Here is an 8,520-nt window from a genome sequence, read left to right as displayed (position 1 = left end):
AGTGCTGAATGTTTAGTGATAGATAAGAGTGTCAAACTCGGATTTATCATAAATAAAGAACCAGTTCAGGCTGTTTATTTATTCTGATGTTGTTGGTTTATTGCCTATGAATTCTAAGAACTTGGTATATTTGATTTAAAATAGATGTAACTCATAAGATAAATGACATTTTTTCATAAACGTGAAGTTATATTGTTGAAGTTGAAGCAGATTTACTCTGACTCTGAAGAGATTAGAATTACACTTAGCAAGTAGAAGTTTCAGGAGCCTGATTTTAGCTCTATATAACAAATACTGCATGTGTGTTTTGATTTGATACTGAATAAAAAAGAAATGGGATGCTTTCTTTAATAGAGAGTTCTATGTTACTATATCTATTCTGCAGAGATGTATGGGAACACTAATAAATTCATGGTCAGAGCAGAGAATTTCAAAGCTTTCTTCTGAGTCTAACACTGTGTGAATTGTCTTCATTTAAATTAGGCTAATTACCTGTTAAGGAACTTAATACATTTAATTTGATTTTGCAGATTATATGAATAATGCTCATCTAATTTTCTGATAAAAAATCTAAACCCTTCTATCAGCTACCAAGATTGTTAATTTTATTGCATATGCCTTAATTCATTTGCCCACATTTTATTGCTGAAATGGGAGTAGATTTTTTTAAAAAATAACATTTTTCAATAGGTGTTAACATTTGCTTACCTTAAAGGACTAACCCCCTATTTGACCCAAATGAAACCTTAGTTTTAAAATTTGTATTTTCCTTCACATGTTTAATTTATTTTTTATTTTTTTTAATATTTTAAATATTTTATTTATTTATTTGACAGAGAGAGAGAGATCATAAGTAGGCAGAGGCAGGCAGAGAAAGAGAGGGAAACAGGCTTCCTTCTGAGCAGAGAGTCTGATGCAGGGTTCCATCCCAGGACCCTGAGATCATGACCTGGGCTCAAGGCAGATGCTTAACCATCTGAGCCACACAGACACCCCCATATGTTCAATTTAAATAAAAAAAAAAATCTTTTAAAAATTGGTTTAATTACAAAAATAGGTCTTAAGAAACAGTAAAATAAGTCCAGAATAAGGAGAGCCCTTTTGCTCCTGTTGTCCTACTTCCTTGTTATTTAAGTGACTTTCATGTAAGGGGGTTTAACTTCTTGCATGCCCACTGGGATGCTATGATTCCATAAATCAAAGAACTATTACTGCTTCCAAGATGGCAATGTGTAGACTTCATCATATTGTTGAAGTTGACACACCTCACAATAGTCAGGCATTCTGTGAATCAGTGCTACCAAATCCCTATTCTTTAAATCATTGTTTAAGTAATCAACATTTTTTTCCCCTAAGTTCTAAGGCTTGACAGAAGTCCTAGACATAAAATCATTTACTTCAAAGAAGTTCCTTAATCAATCAAGGGATTTGATGACATGAACACAGTCCATTAATACCCTGTAAACTGATGAGAAAGTTGAGATCTTACCAGTGCTGTATTTCTTTTGCAAATCTTTATGGTTGTGTATCTTACAGAGGATAAAAACACTAAAATATATTGTTTGGGATTAAAATCACTCATTTTAATAATCAGGATTATTTCTTTTTAAAAGCATATTATTTGAATTTTCAGCCTCCAGTACACCAAAGGATAGTACAGATGCCTAAATATTCGAAAAGGTAAGTTTTCAAGTGTTAGAAAGGTAGGCAGTATTTGGAGCTTATCAGATTCAGCAGACTGCCAGACTAAGAAAGAAATATTAAAATGCTTCACAAAAGCAAAAATAGTAAATTGATTAGAGAAGTTACATTTTGGAATGGTAGCAATACAGTTTATTTTGTCAGTGGATGTTAAAGAATATCTTCTCTAAATGAACATATTCTGTTTTATTTTTCATATGAAATTAATAAAAATTTGACTTAAAATGTATTATAATTTGTTTTAGGCTAGACATTTTCATAGTGGAATGGTTAAAATATTGTAATTCCCTTAGTCATTATCAAATTTTTTTACTACATCTGAGTGCTTCTATAGGCATTTTCATATTAATTTATGTATACTGCATTATTTGTTAATTCATGTATTAATAATTTTAAAACCATATTTAAATAAATTTGTTTATGTATTTATTTAACATTTACTCAATAGATTTATTTAATAATCCAGGATAATCAAGCATGAGCTCAGACTACAAGATACATGTATTGAAGTTCTGGCTAAAGGAAGAAAAGTTATTAACAATAAACCAGGAAAACCATAAAATAATTTTAAGCTTTTTTTCAGTTAGATCAAATGATTTATTTTATCTCTACAGTAATTACTATAGAAGGTTTATATATTTGAACAAAGTTACCTTATCCAAATTTCTCACTTAGTGTGAGGTTGACAATCTTGGGCAGTAATTAGACCTCTCTCTACTTTTATTTCAGACTTTCCTTCTTTAGAATGGATATTTCAGGTATATGAAAATAACCAAAATAAATAATATAAAAGTGACATGAAAATTCTGAAAAAAGGTATTTTTATTTAATTGAATTAATAGTTCCAGGTACCTAGAAACATTTTCCTACTATTTTTATTTCCATCATTGGTCCCACTTGTGTCAAAAAACATTTTAATCATCCATTTAAAGCCAGTCATTTTACTTAGATTGATAAATAAATACTCTGGCCCCTTAAAATGGAAGTAATGCAAAGTTAAGTGGCAAAAAGTATGGAGTGTTAAGGAGGAGGAAAAAAAAAAAAGAGTTGGGGATAGTAACTCTATCCTGTTAGTGATTATTTTATACTTCAGGGATAAACATTTACAGGGTTAAATAAACATGGTTTATTGCTCTGAATAAAAATACAGCTCTTTACAGCACAAAAAGAAATTAGTCAAAATCTCCATCTGAATTTAATTGAGCATGATCCTGCCCAACTAGGTTCACTGAATATTGAAAAAGTCTCAGATATTCTAGATAATGAGTATAGTCAAACAGCTTATTAATTTTTTCAAGTTTTTATCTAAATTCCAGTTAGGTTTATTATTTTTTTATAGTCAACATATGGAACCTAGCAACAATTAAACAAGAGGTATATGGTTCTCCTTGATTTCAAGGAAGTATTTTACTTAATTTTACTACAGGAAACTAGATTTTAATAAGTATTCTTCAAAATAGAAAAATGTCCCAATTTATTTTTTAAATCAGCATTTTACATCTATAAAGCCCTTTGCATTCATTGTAACAGTTCATCAGTGTAAGATTCTATTGGATTATATTGTTGCTGTTGTTGTTACTTTTATGTTCTAGACAAGAGTAAAGGAAACACAGCAGAGATAAATTGTCTTAGTTCAAAGTCCTCTAATGTATTGATGTAAAAATCAAGGTAGTAAAATATAATTAAAGCTATAGTACAACTTTATATCTATGTAGTAACAGTTATATATCATAGTTGAGATTATGATCATAATAGAATATGGGGAAATAGGCATTACCATTTTGGCAACCTGGCATTATTTAGTAAATTGAACATGGATATATTATTTCATGAAACAATTTATCCAGTAGGAATATTTTTTCACATATTCACTATCAACTGTAACTAAATATGCTCATTAATTAAGGTTCTTGAGAATATTATTTGTAACACACAAAATGAAAATAACAAATGTTTAGCAGAAGGCTAATTAAATTCTTGATAACCAATCCATACTTCAAATGATTCTACTCTAAAGTAATAGTAATTAATAAATAACTCTACTATTGTAATATAAGGTCTTTAGGATCTATATGTTTTTCAAAATGTATTTACTTATTTTAGAGAAAGAGAACATGAGCAGAGGGTTAGGATGGGGCAGACTCCCAGTTGAGTGTGGAGCCCACCTACAGCTCTGTCTCAAGACCCTGGGATTATGACCGGAGCTGAAATCAAGAGTTGGATACTTAATCAACTGAGCCACACAGGAGACCCTTTAGGATATATCATTAACTAAATTAAAAAGCATTATACCAAAAATGTGGATAGTACATTCCCACCTTGTAAAAATGAAACCTATAATTTATAGGCAAATGTTATGTACTAATACATATGACATTTTTGATGCTATTTATCTTATTTATCTTTTGAGAATGGAATTATGGGTCTAGGTTGGGAAGATGGTCCACATTTTTACATACATTTTTAACATTTAATTTTTAATAGGTGCAGGTTTTTATTTCATGACAAAAAAGGAGAAAATAATAATAATTTTAATAAAAGTGATTTAGTGTTATCATATGTTAAATACTGTACTAGCCCTTTATATTCAATGTAATCCTCAAAACATTCTGAGGAAGATAACATTATTACCCTGGTTATAAAGAAGAGGTGAAATAGAAGGACAAAGAAGTTAAATAACTAAACCCTATTAACTAGCCAGAAATGCTACCTGGAGAAGGCCAGGTATATATCATTCCCAAGTTTGTGCTTTTAAGTACTTCACGCAAATTTCACTAATCAAAATAATATTTAATACGGAAGAATAGATCTAGTTCATATGACAAATTCCTGACCTACTTTTCATATGACCTTACTTGCCTTATGCTTAAACAGAGAAGGAACAAATGATTTTGTATAAATTAGAGCTAAATTAGCATCCAGGGAAATTCTTTCTTTTTTTTTTTTTTTTTTGTCTATAAGTGTAATCTGAATATTTAGTTCTTTTAAGAGAGATAGAAAAGGACCATTTTTGGCTTACAAATATAAGGTTCTCTTATTTCTAGCATGACCTGTGAAATGTCTTCATTTGTATCCTTACGTCTTTCCAATCCTAGTGCAAAGAGCTCAATACATGTTGATCCTAAAACAAGTAATCATTTTAAATATAAATTATTTTTATTTTCTCTATAAAAGACAAACATTTTGACATATTCATCTGTTCTTTAAAGCTTATCTTAGTAGTGGAAGCATCTGTGAGAAAACCAAACAGCTGTGAATCCAAATATAGAAACAGATTCAGTCTTTGCAGCATAAAGGTTGGAAATGTGCTGCTGCTCAACACCGGAAACTATAAATGACAGTGCTAAATGTTAGAGAAATAGCAATTTTAGAAATTCAACTTAATGCTAATTTATCTCACAGGGAGATGTTTATTATTCATAGTTGCATATTTTTCACTGTATTTTTCTAGTGTGAATATGTCCACATGTGACTTATACTTCAAAAGAAAAACTGATGAAAGATATATTTAGTTTTTATTTCATTCTTTTTAATAGATATGATCTCGTAGAGCACAAAAATTCTACTTTTTAAATAGTAAGAGAAGAGCAAAGTTTAAGGAAATTTCAGCTAAAACAATCCAATTAATGTGAACATATAGGAAAACAAATTTCCTGAGGAAAAATATTTTGTTTTTTTTCCCTGAAAATAGGGTTGTACCCATTTCTCACTTTCTTTTATAGTCAACATAATCCCATTTGAATTAAATTCAGAGTTAAGATTATATGAAAAGAATTTGCTTACAAAAATCCAATTATATTTATTGTGCTATATTTGCTAAAATAGAAAAATTTATCTGTATATTTCAACAATGGAAATTGAAATAAAACTGTGTTAATCAATTTAAGAAAGTCATTAATCAAACACCTTGTTTTGCCAATCATTCAGATTTTTTGACATTTCTCTATAGAAGTGATAATGAACATCTGGTTTTATATTGTTAATGAGTGTGAAATGATACTGAATTTCTTTTTCCCTAGGACTTCTATGTCATTTTCCTATCCCCATTAGAGAATAAACACATAAAAGTACAGCTATTTGTAATGCAGACATTAATGTGAAATAGTCACAGTACAACTTCTTAGTGTTGTCAGTACTGGTGTATTTTTCAGATGTGTAATAATTCTTACAGATTTAATACATGTGACTACCAAAAAAGTTGCTAAAATGAAATCAAGGGACTTAGAACAATAGAGTACCAATATATTACACATTTTTAGTATAGAAACTGTGCTAACAGAGAGGATCCTATAATAAAGTTATGAAAAAAATTGGAATTTTAATTAAAAATATTTGATTATGCCTTTTCATGGAAGAGGAATGCTATTACAAACATATCTATTGGGTAATAAGTTTATTAAGGAGAGTAAAGAAAAGAATGTAGAATAAATAAATTAAATTTCATTGAACATCCCGTGCTTTATATGTCTGAACACATGGCATTTATTTCATATTTTATAATTTAAAAATAAGGAAATTTAGGTAACATGAAATTAAGTTTCTTGCCCATGAACACATAAGCCATGAAAGGATTTTACCCAGCTCTATTCAATTTCAAAGCCCTTTTTTTTTCTCATTTCTATTGAGAGCGCATATTAAGATAGCATGGATTCCAAGAAGAGACACAAACACAAAACAAACACGAAAAAAGGTTTACAAACAGTCCAAGGGTGTGTCACTATTTAAAATATAGTAAAATTATTGTTGTACATTGGAGAATGGTTCGGTAAATGCTGTGGTAAATTTAGTCAGCCCAGTATTTTCTTTTTCTTTTTTTTTTTTAAAGATTTATTTATTTATTTGACAGACAAGAGATCACAAGTAGGCAGAGAAGCAGGCAGAGAGAGAGGAAGAAGCAGGCTCCCCGCGGAGGAGAGAGCCTGATGCGGGGCTCGATCCCAGAACCCCGGTTTCATGACCCGAGCCGAAGGCAGGGGCTTTAACCCACTGAGCCACCCAGGCGCCCCAGCCCAGTATTTTCTTAAAATATGATCGAGACCCGTATGTAGAAGGTCCACGGGGCGGGGGGGGGGGGGGGGCTTCTTAGAATCGCATTCTGTGTCCTACACTTGATCTATTAATTAAAATCTTTGTTACTGAAATGTGGTCATTTAGAGATGATAAAAGTAATTCTCTAATTCACTATTTAAATGCAAACACACACAAATAAACAAGAACTCGTTGTCCATCAATACTAATGAATTACTGTAAATTATTAACTTTGTAATTCTGGATAAAACCTTAACAGTCTATGAAATGTTTATTGAATGAAATAAATAATGGCACTGAATTTATAGTAAGCTACTTAAGTAAAAATGTACATGCAAGCTTGATTATAAAAATTTTATATTTTATGTATGAATGCATGAAGCATGATTCATAAACATAATAGATATATGTTATATTCTTATATTGTAGTAGTTAGTCTGATTGAGGTGATCTTTCTCTGGCCCTTGATAAAAGCTTAATAGACAATCTTATGGTCACTTAAAAATCTCTGGGGGGAGGGGGTTTGGGAGAAGGGGGTGGGATTATGGACATTGGGGAGGGTATGTGCTTTGGTGAGTGCTGTGAAGTGTGTAAACCTGGTGATTCACAGACCTGTACCCCTGGGGATAAAAATATATGTTTATAAAAAAAAATTTAAAAAAATCTCAAAACAGTCTCAATCAGAAATCCAGTCCAAGATATTAAGCAACACTTCAATCGACAAGTGAAACCAAGTCTACAAAATAAAGCCAAAGTTGAAAAGATCCCCATAACTAGGAAAGAAGAATGTGGTGGGCTTTTTCTTTTTTTACTCTGATGTGATGCATATAGATCTACATGAAGTGTCAGTGCCTTTGGAGCTTTCCTCTGGGAATGGAGAAACAGAAGTAACAGGGATTTTCTTGTCTGTGGATGGATTTCTGCTCTTTGGGTCTGGCAATATTTAAAGTTGATTTTTCTAGTAAATAGGTGAAGACATGGAGTGGGAAGGCCTTAAGTGGAAGGGAGAGCTGAAATATGAGCTTTGCACAGTGGCAGTATCGTAGCCAATGAGGTTTATCCGAGGCGCGATTATTGCTAATTGAAATATGAGCTTTCATCTTGGCCTGGAAAGAATCATGTTAGTCAAAGCTTAGCTTCTACTGCATAGGGAATAAGTTCATGCCTGCTTGCCTTGTAAGAAGCAACACCTGCCTCTGTGACCAGCCAACATGTTTGGCCAGGGACTGAAGCATTTCCCAGGACTTGGGATTTTTTGTGCTCAAACCAGAAGAGTCCCAGACAAGGTGGGAAAATTAGCCACCCTGCTTTTAAGTCTAGAGCATTTAATTATTTTAAGAATTAAATCTCTTGTTTGGAAATCTAAAAATAAATAAGTAAAGGCATGAGAAAAACAATTATTTTACATGCTTTCAATCAAGCTCTCTAAGTAATGTCAAAGAAGCAGCCCTTAATAAGTTTTGGAATTATAAGGAGGCAAGAAAGGGGAATGAGGTGTTTAAAACAACAACAACAACAAAAACAAAACAAACAAAAAAAAAACAGGCTCATCCAGGCATCTGTGCCCTCAAACAAAACAAAACAAAACAAAACAAAAACCCCAAAAGTACTAATTTGTTTTTCAAATATTGATTCTTTAAAAATTTTGAAGTTGGAAAATAGCCAAGTAATAGAAAATCAATTTACTTTTATTATTATTTATTTATTCACTCAGTCACTTATTTATTTATTTATTTGTAATTCAGTATATAGAAAACTATCTTACACATGCTTTGATATATAATGTCTATA

The 8,520-nt window shown here is 31.1% G+C and overlaps 1 pseudogene; it reads left to right on the top strand.

The window, feature by feature from the left end:
• The first annotated feature begins 7,749 nt into the window (after window positions 1-7,749).
• On the top strand, window positions 7,750-7,826 carry LOC132008867 (U4 spliceosomal RNA; annotated as a pseudogene).
• The last annotated feature ends 694 nt before the right edge of the window (window positions 7,827-8,520 follow it).

This window comes from Mustela nigripes, chromosome 1 (assembly GCF_022355385.1).
Source record: "Mustela nigripes isolate SB6536 chromosome 1, MUSNIG.SB6536, whole genome shotgun sequence".
Classification (NCBI taxonomy): Eukaryota; Metazoa; Chordata; class Mammalia; order Carnivora; family Mustelidae; genus Mustela; species Mustela nigripes.
The sequence above is the reverse complement of the archived record's forward strand: the minus strand, read 5'-3'. Positions and strand labels throughout refer to the sequence as shown.